This window comes from Sturnira hondurensis, unplaced genomic scaffold (assembly GCF_014824575.4).
Source record: "Sturnira hondurensis isolate 20B ecotype Veracruz unplaced genomic scaffold, ASM1482457v3 Scaffold0006413, whole genome shotgun sequence".
Classification (NCBI taxonomy): Eukaryota; Metazoa; Chordata; class Mammalia; order Chiroptera; family Phyllostomidae; genus Sturnira; species Sturnira hondurensis.
Window position 1 is genome coordinate 44,209,634 of NW_028079044.1, and position 15,842 is coordinate 44,225,475.

At 49.7% G+C, this 15,842-nt stretch overlaps 1 long non-coding RNA gene across 3 annotated transcripts; it reads left to right on the top strand.

The window, feature by feature from the left end:
• The first annotated feature begins 1,044 nt into the window (after nucleotides 1–1,044).
• On the top strand, nucleotides 1,045–13,599 carry LOC118988933 (uncharacterized). 3 transcript variants are annotated; one of them, XR_005066879.1, is made up of 4 exons: nucleotides 1,045–1,402; nucleotides 9,950–10,034; nucleotides 10,527–10,670; nucleotides 13,432–13,599. It is a non-coding gene; the product is annotated as an uncharacterized LOC118988933 (long non-coding RNA). The 3 variants fall into 3 exon arrangements; XR_005066878.1 differs by lacking the exon at nucleotides 10,527–10,670 and having other exon boundaries at nucleotides 9,950–10,178; XR_005066880.1 differs by lacking the exon at nucleotides 10,527–10,670.
• Nucleotides 13,600–15,842: the final 2,243 nt, after the last annotated feature.

A 15,842-nucleotide genomic window follows, 5' to 3' on the forward strand; every position in this document is an offset into this window, starting at 1 on the left:
GCCAGGGTTTCAGCGAGACTCCTCTGACTGCAGAGCCCACACTGTTGACCCCTAGGCCGTCTTCCCCTTGACTAGATGTGTGACTTGGGGGCCTTTATTTTGAGCTTCAGTTTCCCAGTTTCAGTAAAGCCTTCCGAACCTTCCCCGATGAGCTGTGGGAGGCTTGGTGGAGAGCCCATGTAAACCTTGGGGTTAAACGTAACCGATAGGCTTTAGTTGACTCAGTGATGTCACGGTTCTTTGGGACCCTGGCAGGGGCTGGGTGGGACCTTGAGGAGAGCTGTCACTGCGTGGGAGTGGGGAGCCCAGCCTCTCCACTTCTCTGAGGGTTCATAGAATGTTAGCACATCCTTTGCTGAGCCCCATCCACAGGCCCCCACATCAGACGCCTACCACCCAGGGCCTCTGCCTTTGAGGAAGTTCACCTTCTGCTATAGCCCCTCCCAGCCTGGTGGCCTAGGTTATGCATCTTCTGTGCAGGCCCTGCTGCTGACCCACAAAGTCAAGTGACAAGACACAGGACAGGCGTGCTCTCTGAGGGGAGGGTGCTGTGCTGAAAGGGGACCCCATTATTCACCCAGTGCTAGAACGCGAACGTATTACCACCTTCTGTGAGGTCAGCTTCAGGGTTTCCTATGAGTGGACGCACAATAGAGTCACATCGTGAAATGTCATCCTCCCGAATGGGAACTATACTCTCTGTCAGTGCTGAGGTTCCTTGAAAATCCCAGTCCTGTGCCTGTTTGGTGGGTCCCCTGGGAAAATGAACGTGGTGGGGTGGCCCCCCCCACGGTCCTGTTCTATTGTCCTCTCAGGCACAAAGCCTTTTACTCCAGTCTTGTTTAAATCCCAGCACTTCCCTTCCAACTGGTTTCTAAGGGGAAACACAAAAAGAACATTCCAGAATGCTCTGCTGACCCAGGGATGACCTGCCAGAGCCATTTCCTGGATTACAACCTCTCCCCCCAATCAGCAGATCGTGTGAAGCCGGCTCCCGTTAGCTGTGAGCCCTGATGTGGGGAAAAGGGCTGACACACAGGGCTCTTTTTCATAAAGCTGACATTTCTCATGAATAGCAAATTCCTGAGTGTGGGCAGCTGACCAAGACCAGGAATTCTCATTAGCTGGTGGTCAGCAGGCATGACTCGGCCTGCGGAAGGCAGCCGGGAGGAGAGGCCATCCGTGTGGGCAGGGACGACCCGAAGTTGATGATGGAGCACCATCTTGCTAGAGCCGTTGCTAAAAATGCTGAAATGCCCTGTATGGGCTAGTAACTCCCTTTGCCGCCCCAGCAGCTCAGCAGCCCCGCCCCTCCTTGGGGACCTCCACCTTCCCCCGATTCAGCAGCCAAAGGGTTAGTGCTGACCTGGCAAAGCCTCCCAGACAAGGTCCAGCTGACAAGGTGAGACACTCCGTGGATGTGTCTGTGGCAGACAGGTGGGTAAATAAATGACCTACCTGCTCTGGCTCTGGGGCCACAGTTCCTTCCTCAGGCCCCGCTGAGACCTAGGACCAGGCCCCCACCTTCTTCCTGTTTCCCAAGAATTCGACCTCTGATCCCATCTCTGTAGACGTGAAGGACATCTAGGAAATGAGTTAAACTGGTCATTTCCCATCTAGAAGCCCAATCCCACCCTTCTCACATCCACGCTCCGCCGGACAGTCAGTGCTTCCTGGTTTTCCAAAACAGACTTAGTCACTTCCTCCTCTGTGTTCCCACAAATTTAGAAGTCATCGTTTCTCTGTGATCCAGTTTTGTTTTAGGAACGCAGTGCTTTTATCTTATGGACACATGAAATTTTGTGATTGTTTCTTTTCCTCTCTTTGCGTTCACTGCTGAAGCTCAGAGCCCGGTCCTAGTCCCCCTGAGCAAGAGATTATGTGCTGCGCTTTGTGAATTGACCTTCTCCCTGGCTTTATCTTTCCGTAACCTTTCTCCCCTCCATTGCTCTATTAGTGTATATATGTGTTATATTCATCTGTGGGCCCCACTGCAAATTTAAAAAGTCTTTTTGCATTATCAACTTTAATGAGGTCTAATTTCCATGAATAAAATGCATCTACTGTAAGCAGTATACTGTTGATGCCTCTGACAAGTGTAAACATCTGTGTAACAACCATCTTAGTGATGACTCGAACCACATCCCTATGACCCCCAAATTCCCTTGGCCCCTTTTCCACGCCATCTGCCGTCCCACCCTGGTCCCAGGTACCGCTAATCGGCTTTTAAGCATGACATACTAGATTTGCCTTTTCCTGGAGTTTCATGTAAATGGGACCATGTAGTATGCGTGGTACTCTTTGTATAGTGGTCCTTGTGTCTGGCTTTGTTCACTTGGCGTGGTGATGCTTTTGAGGTCGTCCGTGCCTTTGTGAATACCAGCAACAGTTCCTTTTTTGTTGCTTGGTCGCAGTCCACTGTGTGGCTCTTTCACAGTTTGTTCTTTATTGCCCTATTGATGGACGCATGAGCTATTTTCATTTCAGAGCTACGGTGAATAAAGCTGTTCTCAGTATTTATGTATAAATTTGAGTGTAGGAAAAGAAAAGACAGCTGGTGCATGCGTTGGGGTTCTTCGGGGAAACAGAACCGATAACATTCATTCATTCGTCGGAGTCGGCTCACGTGGTGATGGAGTCTGACAAGTTCCAGGATCTGAAGCTGCTAAGCTGGAGACCCAGGAGAACTGAGGGTGCAGTTCCTTCCACAGTCAGCAGGCTCCAGACCCAGGAGGAGCTGATGTTCCCGTGGGAGTCTGAGAATGTCCCAGGCTGTCAGGTGGAGGAAGTCCCTCTTGCTGTGGCAGAAATTCAGACCTTTTGTTCTATTCAGGCTTTCAACTCACTCAACTCCTTGGATGAGACCCACCTCCCACGTAGTGGAAGAGGAAAATCTGCTTTACTCAGTCCACTGATTGAAATCTTAATCTCATCCAAAAACATCCTCCCAGTGTGAGAAATAATGTTTGACTGAATACATGCGGCCCAGTCAAGCTGACCTGTAAAATTAACCACCACACTTGGCATCAGTACATACAAAAATACGTATGTATAATCTAATTCAATGATGGATTTTGGTTTCAGGGCTTGCCTTCTGCACGGAGAATGCCCGTTTACCAATGAGGAAGGCATTCGTTTGCAGGGACTAGGAAGTCCAATACCAACCGCTGAAGCAAATACATGTTTTACTACTCGAACCTCAAGAAGTCTGGCGGCGGATGGACGTGGTGTTGGTTCTGCGTCCTAGTGATGCTGCCTGACACCTGGGCTCCTTCTCTTTTTCATCTTCCATGTCCTGGTGCCATGGCTTCACGATTGCAGGGTGCAGGGTCGTGGTCCCCAGGTCTCCAGCCATAAACGCGGCAGGGGAAAGAGGCACGGGGAAGCAGAAGGCCTGGGGGAAACAGCTAAGTCTGTCCCTTTTCACCAGGAAAGCAGAGTCTTCCCGGAACCCACAGCTGGTCGATTTCTCCTTCCAGCTCATGGGCCGGAACTGAGTCCCGTTACCACCCCTCAGTGGCAAGGAAACCGGGGAGCAGGATTGTTGCATCTGGTGTAGTCCCGTCAAAGGCACGTTGTTACCCCAAGTGAAATCCGAGTTCTGTAGTAACAAAGGAGTGCGGAGTGGGTGTTGGGCAGTCACTGACTACATCTGTCACGCATGAAACTCATTAGGGAGGCCTTAGCCTGGTGCCCAGCACACAAGGGTGCTTAAGAAATGTGTGTTTGGTGGGGCTGATTTTGGGAACTCCCTGGGTGGGTGGATGGGGCTGATTTCAGAGGCTCCCTGGGCGGGGAGACAGAGTTGGAGAGTGAATCAGAAATTGGGGGTCTCGGTCCCAGCCCTGCCACTCCCAGCTGTATGATCTTGAAGAAGCCACTGAACTTCTCAGAAACTCAGTTTCCCAGTTCTGTAAAATGGGTCCAATTCTTCCTAAATTAGGATAATGTCAGTGCAAGCACTTTGCAAAGCACGAGATGGATATTAGCGGGAACCACTATCACCAAGGACCCTGAGAAGATGGTGCTTCTCCCTCGGATCTCCAATTCTCTGTTCCTCCTGTGGCTTTGCTGCCTGTAGTGGCCATGGGGCTCCACAGATTCTGGGGAGAATGGAGACAGTGTCCACCCTCCTGCGTGGACTTCATCCTTACTTCCTCCCGAGCATCAGGTGGCCGAATGCTGTGATTCCCCAACATGTTCCCCGCAGCTCTGAGCACAGTTGTAGAGCCTGGAGCTTCAGGGGGAATCCCGTGTCTACACTGGTCCTTCCTGGGCCAGCGCTGTGCCACAGGCTCACCAGGGCTGTTTCCTTCCCTGACCTGGTGGTCTGTCACTCATGAGTCATCCAATGGCCTCCTGAGGAGGGTTTCGCCGAACACCACTGTGGCCCAGACACTGGCCTCCACAGGCCGTCCCAACACAGCTCCTTGCTCCCACCTTCTCTCTCTCTCTGTCTGCCCTCATCTCCCCTGTCTTGACATTGTCACTTGACCCCACTGATGGTAGCTTTCCAGTTCCACTTCCTTTTCTCTGCCCTCCTTCTCCACTCCCTTGTCCACTCACCTCAGTGGTGGCAGCACCTCCATCCCCCATCACTTCCCTGAAATAAATGACCACCCCAGTGCCAAACACCCTGGGCACATGTTAGGCTCTCTCTTTCTGGTGCTGTCTGTGGCATCTGCCTTCTCCCACGCACTCCCGTCAGCCATGCTTTCTTGTCTTTTTCAACTGCTCCCCTCCAGCTGATCCTTGAAGGTTGCTGAGGCCACTGATCTAACCTCACCCTAGTTCTTTTCTAGAAACACACTCCACCAAAGCAGTTGCTTCTACTGCCATGGGATGGTGCCGAGAGCAGTATTTCTAGCTCAGGTATCTCTCTGCAGAACACTCTACCAATATGGGAGCCCAGAGGTCAAGGACGATGATGTGTCTGTCTCTCCCACTGTCTGTAGGGAACGAAGAGGAAGGGCTCAGCAGGGGACTGCCATTTGGTGGAGAGCTCACCGTGTCCTTGGACCTGACGGTGCTGGGCCCTCCGGTGTCATCTCATGGGCTCCTTTGTTATTTCAGTCGCCCCTGTTTTACAGTTGAGGAAACTGAGGACCAGGAAGGCGGAACAAACTGCCCTTGGTCCTACAGCGAGTAAGTGGTTCAGTGGGGCTTTAAGCTAGACCTTCTGACACCAGAGTGAGGACACTCATTCCACTGCGTATCTCTTTCTCTAAAAAGCCATATTTAGACAGATGGCCTTTTAAAACCAATTAGTCTAGACCATGTGAGCTTTTATGCCACTTTTTTGGGCCAGGGCCCCGATGGGAATGGTTGTAGCCTGGCCCATGACAGAGCAGCGGCACGGACGCAGTCTCGAATTAGCCTGGGTCAGCAATAGCAGGTTTGGGTGTCATGCAGCGTCAACCCTGAAATACCTTGGGCCGGCTCCAGTGGGATTCAGGGCCAGCTGGACACGGTGAGCGCCGTGGAAAATCCGCTACTTACTGTTGTCCCTTCCTGGTGGGCTGGAACTCAGATGCCTCTGGAACTACCTGGCTGGTTGGTCATAACTGCAGGGGAAGGAAGGAGTGAATCCTCCTGGCTGGACCTTTTGCAAGAAGCCGCGTGCTTTGGTTATTAAAAGTCTGCCCAACGTGGGAGGGAATAAACGGGCCCTCTGGGCACCTTGTTAAGCAGCAGAAATATTTTCCTCTTGGTCAAGCTCAGGTCAGGGCTTGGAGGCCTGCCCACAGGTTCAAGACGGCTGGTGCCAGGCCTGCGAGCAAGACTCCCTCCCCCATTATCTCCCGAATTAGGTTTCTGCCTGGAGTGTTGTGCTCACAAAACTTCTGAACTGCTTTTTCATGTTACCCTATTTTTCCTTTTTTTCCTTGGTGGCCATTGCCATAAACAAAGATTTCAAAAAGTCACAACACACCAAATGAAAACCTGAGTCCCCTCCCACTCCAGAAAAGTAGCTTCGATTTGTAAATTTAATCTTCTAAAATTTCCCAGTTTCTTCTTCCAAAGGGAGCTGTCTGGATGAGGCAAGAACACAATTTTAAATCATTGAAAACTAATGACAGCACAAGAAACACAAACCACACAAAAAATAATAAATTGTTTCTTCAAAATGAAAACTTAGGCTCTTTGAAAGCCGCTAGTGAGGAAGTGAGATGACAAGCCACAGACATGGAGAAAATATTTACAAAACAAACACTCCAATTAAGAAATAGTCAAAAGATTTTTTAAATAAACACTTTACCAAAGAATACATACAAATGGCCAGTAAGTCTGTGGAAAGATGCTGAGGATTATTAGTCCTGAGGGAAATGTAAACTAAAACCACAGTGGAATACCAATACATATTCACTGGGGTGAATAAATTTAAAAGACTGACAATGTCAAGTGCGGGCGAGGATCTGGAGCAACTGGAACTCTCACACTTTGCCAATGGGGAGATAACATAGGATAAACATGATTTTAAAAAGTTTATTATATTTAGATTAACCAACTGGACTCAGTTTAGATGATCTTAATTTTTGGCCTACACTCTGAAGTATTACAATCAGGGATCAAATGCACGCCTTCCTCTGGTCAAGAGATCCAGTCAGAGTGTTGGCTTTGGCCAGTCAGGTCATACAGCTTCTTCACATCCTGTTCGATCTGGTGCCTCTTAACCTTGTTGTCCATGATGAACACCAGGGTGACCTTGATCTTCATGACCAACTTCGCGGTCAGAAGAACTTGATAACAGCTCATGGTCAAATTCGTTTCTCTTGGGGATGCTCTTCTGAGGTTACTTGTGCCGTCTTTGGAGCCACAGCATCTTGGGCTGCGGGAAGAAGGTGGCATGTGGATCTCCACTGTTTTGGTGGCTTTGGACACCTTTCAGCACTGTCTTTCTGGTCTTTGAAGCCTTTGCTTTAAATCCAATTTCTTGTTCGAGGTAGGGCTTTCTTTTTCACTTTGGGTGCCATCTTCTTATAAATCTGGAAAACACTTTGGAAAACAGTTTGGCAGTTTCTTGTGACGTCAACCATCAAGGCCTAGAGAAATGAAAATGTATGTCCACACATACACATGTATGCAACTGTCTATAGACGCTTTACTTGTAATGACCCCAACCTGGGAACGTCGGCTGCTGGTAGTTGAGTAAATAAACAGTGGTCCCTCCACGCACTGGCAGACCGCTCGGGGAAGAATCAGCTGTTGGTGTGCGCAACAGCGTGGGTGGATCCTCACATCATTACTCTAGTGAGAACAACCAGACTTGAAAGCTGCGTGCTACGCGATTCCGAAAGTGTGGAGACAAGAGTCAGGTCAGGGGTTGCCAGAGGCCGGGGACAGGAAAAGAGAAGGGGGTGGACTGCCCAAAACACAAGAAACCTTCTGGGGATGACGAAAGTGTTCTATACCTTCTGCTGATGGGTACATGACTGGATATGTCAAAACTCTTATGTGACTGTACTCTTAAAAGGATCAAGTTTATTGCCTGTAAATAAGACCTCAATAAGCCTGATTAAAAAATAAGCCGTAAGAGTCATTTTGAGTTCAGGCTTTGGAATCAGTGGGTCTGAGTTGAAATCCCTGAGTTCCCAGGTATTATCTTTGTGACTATAAGCAGAGGTCTTGACCTCTCTCTCTGTGTCCATTCTTACATCTGTGAAATGGAGTGCATCGGTCTGAGCAGGCTAACTGCTCTAACAGATAGGTCCCCATGTGTCATGGTTCAAGAAGGACACTTTTCGTTTACATGACATCTGAAGTGGTTCCAAGTTGGTGGTAGCTGTTCATCATGCCGTCATGTGGGGATGTGGGCTCCCAGGGGCTTTGTCATCTTAATTATATAGCTTTCAAGGTCACCTTGGGGGTGATTGCAGCCACCCAGTCAACAAGCAGATAAAGATTTCATGGAGGTCTTTATGGGTCAGGCCTGAGTATTACTTCCATTTATATTGGACTGGAGAGAACTCAGTCACATGGCAATAGCAGCTGCAGAGGAGGCTGGGAAATGTAGTCTACTTGTGTGTCCAGGATGAAGAGAAGAACACGGATTTCAGTAATCAGTAAGTAAATGGGAATAAAAGGATACGGCACATATAAGTGGCCAGATGATTGGCATGAATTAGAGATCTAATATCTCAGTAATATTATCCCAGCCTCAATAATAGTAATGATTATAACAATTATTTTTAATATTATAGAATAGGGGTCCCAACTTAAATGCCTGTAGGGGCCAAGAATATGACATAGCTGTGTGAACTTGGTCTGGGTGATAAAAATAGAGAGTAGTGAGGTCCAGCTGGAAAGGACATGTCCTGCCCAATGGCCTATCAGTTCCCCCGGTTGTAAATCCATGTGTTGCATGAACAAAATGCACCTGTGAATCACCTGCGGTGTCTTACAACCACGTTTCATATTCTGTAGACACTTGGTGGCCAGCCAGTGAGGTCGATCCTATGTGCGAGCTGGCTATTGAAGTCCGTTCTGCCATTCTCCTATTAGAATTGTGACTGGACACATGAACGGGCAGCTAGGTTGCCTTTTCTGGCGAGCTCAGAGGTTAGGGCTGGCCGTGTGCTTGACTTCCTGCCAGGGAAGTTGGATGTGCCACTCGTGGGTCTGACACTGGAGGTGTGGGCAGATCTCTTCCTTGCTCCCTGCCTCCTCCAGCCTTCCCTCTGCTCCTGCCTTCCTTCCCCTACCCCCACCTTCCTTCTCTCCCTGCCTTCCTTGCTCTGACAACTGGAGTCCAGGTGAGATGGTGACTCAGCTTCGGCCATGTAGGCTGCTATAATATTCTAGTCCAGAGGGTGACGGAGGAAGAGGAAGTGAGAACATGGGTCCCTGCACCCTTGAACGGCCGTGGGGAACAGAGCCTCATTGTTGACCTGGATAGCTCATCTTGAGACTGTTTTTTCAAAGAAAAACCTGAATATTTGTTCTCTGTTATAGCAGCTCAGTCTGCACCTGACTAATATGGTCAGACTCTCACTTGCCAAACAACCTGCCTCTCTCACCTGCTTTATTGCTCCTGTGATTCCAATCCAGGCCTCCGCTAAATTCAAAGTCACTGGGAGTCAGAGATCTGCAGGGTTGCTCGTGAATGGTCAAAACTCCTGACTGTGGAAAATAACAAAGGTCCCATCAGTCATTTGGTCGGCCAAAGAACAGGTTTACACATTGTTTATTTTCATCTTTGAAACGAGGAGAACCACCTCAGGACAGGGAGGGGGGAAGGGCACGCATGTACTGAGCAGGTGCGCTAGATCCTGGGGTAGGCAGAGACAGATGCCATTTCAGGCTCCTTCTCGTACCAGCCCGACCACAGAACTGCTGTTACATTATGTTGGGGATGGAGAAACCGTGGTGCAGAGAGATAAAGTCACTCGGCCAGCACACAGTGTGGGGCCCTGAGCTCAGACCGTGGTGGTGTAAAGGCAGGGGGCCTTGTACCGGCTGAGAGGTGTCTGTAGTCTTCTGCGGGCTCCCTCTTGGACACGGACACCTGTGGAGGCCTGGACTTTACGAGGGCAAGTGAACTGAGCTTCCAAACTTGTGATGCTAAACACGTCTTTCTCTTGTTTCCAACCCTCACGTGGGCCCTCATTGCCTTCCAGGTAAAACCCCCAACACTTAATAGCTTAGCAGTCAAGACTTTTGCCACCTGACCTGTATCTTTTGGTGTCACCTGTCATCACGTCCCTTTTGGATGGTTCCCTTGGTTCTGGCCCTTGCTGTCCCCTCTTCTTATACCCCTCCCCCGCTTTTGCTGACTACTCCTTCGTCTTGCAAGATGCAGAGATCACCTCCTCCAGGAAGCCTTCCGTCCCGACAACCCTCTGCTCTTGTTGGGCCACACAGTCCTCGGTGCTCCCCTCTCTCAGAGCAGTTGATGAGCTATGCAACTCTGTGAACATTATGTAACCTATTTGAGCCTTGGTTTGTGCAGCTATAAAATGTCTATGATAATGCAGAAGTGGCCAGGTGGAAATGTATCATCTCTGTGGAGCTCTTTGCATCGTGCCTTGCTTGGAGTAAGTACTCACTGCCCTTGCTCAGCCTCCCTGCTGTGGCTCTCTGATCAAGTCTCTGCCTGCTGCTGGAGTTTGGGAACCACTAGAAAGCCCCAAGGTAGCACCGAAGCTGCATTGCCTAGCCCAGGGCAGGGCCCAGTTGTGGTCAGTAACTATTTCTGTAGGGACCAGTGCTTAGGAGTTTCCTCTGGCTCTGTTTGTCGGGGAAGGCCCAGGGAGACTAGTTACGTGTATGACTAATTGATGTAATGTTTGATTGGCAAGTGTGGCTTGCAGATAGGTGGTGACCTGCCCAAGGCCACACAGACTGTACTTGTCAGAACGAGGACTCTTGTCTTCTGTGCACAGAGGTTGCCAGGTTACCACATCCACTTGATGGGTTAAGGAAAGAGGGGCTTTATTTTGGAGAAGGAGGGAGAAGGATAAAGAAGGCACAGAGACCCACGCCTTTCTTTGTTTTGTTCTCTGTGGCTCCTGTCTGTGAACCCTCAGAGGGCGAGTTTGGGTGCTCATAACAGCAATACTTGCCTGCACTATGCCCAGCCCCTGCGTTCTGATGAACTCCGCATGCCATTATCTTGCTTATCTGCACAGAAACCCTTCTGCGTGGGAAGTACTGTAAACACCATTTCATAGGTGAGGAAACCCAGGGTAAGTTTCCTAACTTGCCATAATCACCCCTGGTAAGGAGCGGCTGGAATCCAAGCACAGGCTTTCCAGTTCGAGTCACATCAACTGCTTCGCACGGCTTCGCCGGGAGCCTGCTGGACAAAGGCGTTCTGCTAATGCAGACTCAGTGATTCCCAGAGCAGGGAATAAAGGAAACCGGCACACAGCAATTAGCCATTGCTAACACGGGGGCAGTACCGACTAGGTGCTGGGTGCTCTTCTAGAGACTGGACAGGCATCAGGCTTATTTCGTTCTCACAGTGATCTTCTGTGATAGGTACTACCATTACTCCCCATTTGACAGATTGGGAAACTGAGATTAATAGCCTGCAGAAGGCCACATAGCTTCTGAATGGCAGAGCCTGGTTTGAACAGAGCCATGGCTCCATGTTGCTTTGCAGGGTGTAGTGATGCCAGAGGTAGATTTGAGAAGGGGCTTTGACAGAGAGAAGACCAAGGGGAGATGGGCGCAGCTGGGAGAGACACCTAGGGAGTGGGTACCCAGCAAAACCCTCCTGGACCAAGCCCTGATGTGACCTCTCTCCAGGCATGGGTCTGGGATATGCAAGAGAAACCAAGCACAGGAGTGGATCACTGAGGCTTCACCTCCTAGGGAACAGGAAATTCTGAAAGGGAAGGTTCCAGGGGTTTGGAGAGGCGGAGCCACAGGTCTGGGAGCCCCTCCCATCCCCTCACTCTACCTGCCTGTTTCTCCACCTGCTCCTTCAATCCCTGTCTGCACTTCTGAGTCCTCCATTGCCCGAAAGTTTCATGTCCTGCCTCTCTCCCCAGTGCCGAGGAATTGTGGCACCATTACCAGCACCATTCCTGAAGGGCCAGCTGAGCCTGCGTGGATTCTGGGCTCTGGTGGCAGACCGACTGGCACTGAAGCTGGTAGACTCGTTAAGATATTGACCTAGCTAGTCCAGGACTTTACAGGATGAAGGATCAGAGAGGCAAAGCAAATCCACTCAGGCCACACAGGGTATGAGTAGAGCATTATCCTCCTGGTTCTGCTGAACTGATCTGAGCCTCGAAAATGGGGAGAGTGATACCTTTCAGGGCAGGATTTCCCTCTTTGCTCAATCAGTGTAGACATCATCCCTGATCCCCACCCAGCTCATTTGCCTTTTCAGACACAGTACGTGTCTTGCTTTATGAAACAGTAGGGAATTGGAGGTCAGAGGATCTTCCTCACAGTATTGCATTAACCACTATAGGACCTTGCCCATGTTGGGTGGGAGACTCAAAAGATGTTGGTTAGCAAAACGGCCCTCCAAAGTCAGGTCCAGAATCCCTGGGGCTGTTTTGGCATTTCAGTTTCATGTCACAACAGTGTCCTGTGGCTCCGAGGGGTCAGCTTTCTAGATAAACCTGTCCTGGAGACAGAGCCTAGCCAAAGGGGGTAGGGTCAACTACCCAGAGAGAGACTGGTCAGCTGGTCCAGAGAGAGACTACGTTTTCCTCCACTTGCCTGGTTGGAAGGGAGATGAACAGTCATTCAAGTGCTCGTTGCGACAGGCGCCTGGGCCCCAGGTTGAGACAAGAGGCCCCAGGTGCCCTGGGTATTAACGCAGCTAATTACCTGTTGCTCCACTGCGGGACAAGAGATACGATCGGGCTGGGAGTCCTGGTAGGACCTGGCCCTCAGTGCTGTCTGGGAAAACCGAGGTGGCCCAGCCAGTTCCTGAGGTGGCTGCCCTCGCAGCTGCTCCCCGCCGCTCCTGTGCCTCTCCTGCACGGGCTCGGCATGGCGGCAGAGGGGGAGACGGGCTCCTGGGGAAGGAGAGGCTCGGGTTCCAGGGCTCCTCAGAGCCCTCACCTCCAGGCTTACCTCCTCCTGCTCCCTGAAATAGAGAAAAGAAAAGAAAGCCGTCAAGGGCATCCTTGCAGCGTATCTGACCCCAGAGAAGGGCAGTCTGGTTTCACTATTGGTCTTTTCTGGGCTTTACAGCTGTAGAGGGTTTATTATCTGAGGGGATAAAGGGTTAAGCTCCATTTCCTGTTCCCTAGGGCTAAAATTGGCCACACTTATCTTCTGTTAGAGCTTTTAAAAGAAGAAAAAGATAAAACCAAAGATCAGTGTCATTCACAAAGCTTGCTGACTTTACGGTGACTAAGCCACTAAGTCTGTTTCCCTGTCCCTGTGCCCTCCCGGCAGGTGCTCCAAGCCCAGAGGGGCTTCCATTCAAAGACAACAGATGGGAGGTATGAGCAAGTCCAGCTCCAGGGCAAGTGGGTGTGGCTTAGTCAGTGTAGCAGAAATGAGCCAGAGTCTGCAAGCACCACTCTCAAAAGCCAAGAGGCTTATTATATTTTGTTTTGTATACCATGGTTTTTTTTTAGATCAAAGTTGAAAGGTTTTATTTATTTATTTATATTTATTTTATTGTTGTTCAAGTACCGTTGTCTCCATTTTCCCCTACCACTCTCCCCACCGCAGCCATCCCCACCTCCCACCCTTGATCTTACCCCCTTTGGTTTTGTCCATGTGTCCTTTATAGATGTTTCCCCTTCCCCCCATCATCCTTTCCCACCTCCTATGTTTTAACATGTATGACTCGGGGAAACATTTACTGTGGTCATATGTGTTAACAGCTGTCCACCCTTTCTGACAGAACACTGAATTTGGTCACTTCTTTGGTGGTGTGTTGCGGGGGTGGGGGGATGGGAGTGAGGGTCAGTTGCAAATAGATGTGAACTTGGCTTTTCCTCTATTGCTTTTCAGGAATAAGGATCTGATCCTCTATCAGGCTAAACTGGAAAACTGTCACCTTCCCTTGTAAATTCTCTCTCTCTTCTGCTGTTTGATGAGACAAAATGGAAAACTCTGAGCCCGATTGCTGGTCCACAGAAGATGCCTAATAAAATCCTTGTCATGACAACATGTCCCCCCATCCCCTGATTGTTTGTTTATTTTCTGGCAGGCTTGGTATGTGTGATGGGGGCACATTTGAGCATGGGGTACAATTGATTTCTACAATGCTAGAATTTGAAAACAAAAAGCAGATCTTAGAATTGAGGGGATTCGGTAGCACACTGCTCAGAAGAGGCAGGGGTCAAGGCACTCAGCAGCGCTTAAGAAGGCTGATCACGTCTGTTATTGGGGACGTTTTGGTCCCGTGACTTCAAGGACACAGCTCTCGCTCCCTCTCTCTCCCCCAGCTTTATGGAGTCTAACCGACACCTAACATTGTGTAAGTTTGAGAGGTACAATGTGGTGATTTGATACACGGCTGCCTTGTGAAAGGATTACCACCATGAGGTTAGTTCACACATCCCTCACCTCACATAGCTACAATTACCTTTCCTTTTTTTAGGTAAGAAATTTTAAGATCTCTCCGCAACTTTCAGGTGTACAATACAGTGTTTTTCATCGTTACTGTGGCAACACAACACAATACAATACGGCCGCCACGCTGTGGGTTAGATCCTCAGAACCCACAGCTGGAAATTTTCACCCTGTGACCATCTCATTTCCCAGCAGCCCTTGGCCCCTGGCAACTGCTCTGCTCCTGTCTGTCTCTACGAGTTTGTAGTTTTTAGATTCCACATGACATGAGATCACACAGTATCTGTCTTTTCCTTCTGACTTGTTTCACTTAGTATAATGCCCTTGAGCTTTATCCATGTTGCAGATGGCAGGATTTCCTTTTTTTACGGCTGAATAACATTCAGCCATAATATATATAAAAATAAAGAAATATATTTATCCATTCATCCACCCCTGGGTACATAGGTTATGTCTGTCTTTCCCGTTATGAATGAGGCTGCAATGGACATGGGAGTAGAGTGAGCCCTTCAAGGCAGTGATTGCATGTCCTTTGCAAACATACCCAGAAGTGGGATTTCTGGGTCATACGGTAGCTCTATTTTTCAGTTTTAGAGGCACGTGCAGACTGTTTTCCCAGCGGAAAACTAATTTGCATCCTCACCGACAGTGCACGGGGCTCCCCTTTCCCCAGTCCGCATCAACACTTGTCATCGCTTATCTTTCTGATGACAGGCCCTTCGACAGGTGCCTTGGGGCTTTGATTTGCATTTCCCTGATGACTCACAAGTGCTTTTCCCCATACCTGCTGGCCATCTGTGCTCTTCTTTTGGAAGAAGTCTGTTCAGGTCCTCTGGCCATTTCCTCATCAAACTATTTGTTTCTTTTTTCTTATTTTTATTCACTTGGACCCCACTGAGGCAGCTAGAACAAGATGCCTTCAAAAGTGAATTGGGACCCCCTTCCCCAGGCTCCCCCTTTCCCAGTTTCCCCAGCTCAGTGAATGGCACTGCTGTGTACCAGATGGCTCAAGCCCCAGACCTAAGGGCCATCCAGGACCTGTCTCCTCTCACATCTGACAACAAGCATTTGTTAAGCATCTAGGAAAGGCCAGATACGAGCATCCTGTAAATGGCTTGGATAGACGTGGGGACCAACAAAGTCCATCGTTGTTGGCTGGCAGTGGCTTCCAAAGCTGGGTCTCTGCACAGTGGTGCTTACCTGGAGGCTCGGGCAAATCACTCATTCTTTTCTGGAATCACCACAAGTCTCCCTGTGCACATACCTGCTGGGTACTTATCAAGCCTCTCGATGGGGGGACTCCACCCTTCCCTGCCTCAGAGTTCTCCGCTGCACTGTGGGGAAGATGAAATGCACCCCGTATACCGCACAGGTCTCTCGTGGGAGTAAAATGGGAGAAGTGGGACCTCTTGGTGAGGCGAAAGGCTCAGGTGACTGCAGAGTCATTAATCCTGTGAAGCAGAGAGGGGCCCAGGGCTCTCTACTATCTCGCTGCAGGGAAAGTGATTCAGAGATGTTTAGTGACTTGCCTAAGGCCGCACAGCAAGCTGTTGTGAAATACTTCTCTAAACTTGGACCGGTGCTCCCACCCTGCGCCGCGCCCGCAACTAAATCCTGGACAATGAGATTGCTTTCCAATTTCCTGTCCAGAGATTTCCTCCTCTTCACTGAGCATGGGACCAGCTGGGAAGCCTTGGCAATGCTGCTGGTGCCCAGGCAGCCAGGCCTTCTCCCGACCTTGCATCTGAAGCCTGAAGCCCTCCTCCCACGCACCCCTGGGCTCTTTTTTCAAATAGGTGGAAAAGGGTCAAGAAAGGTGCCTCTTCTGGTCCACCAATGTTTATTGG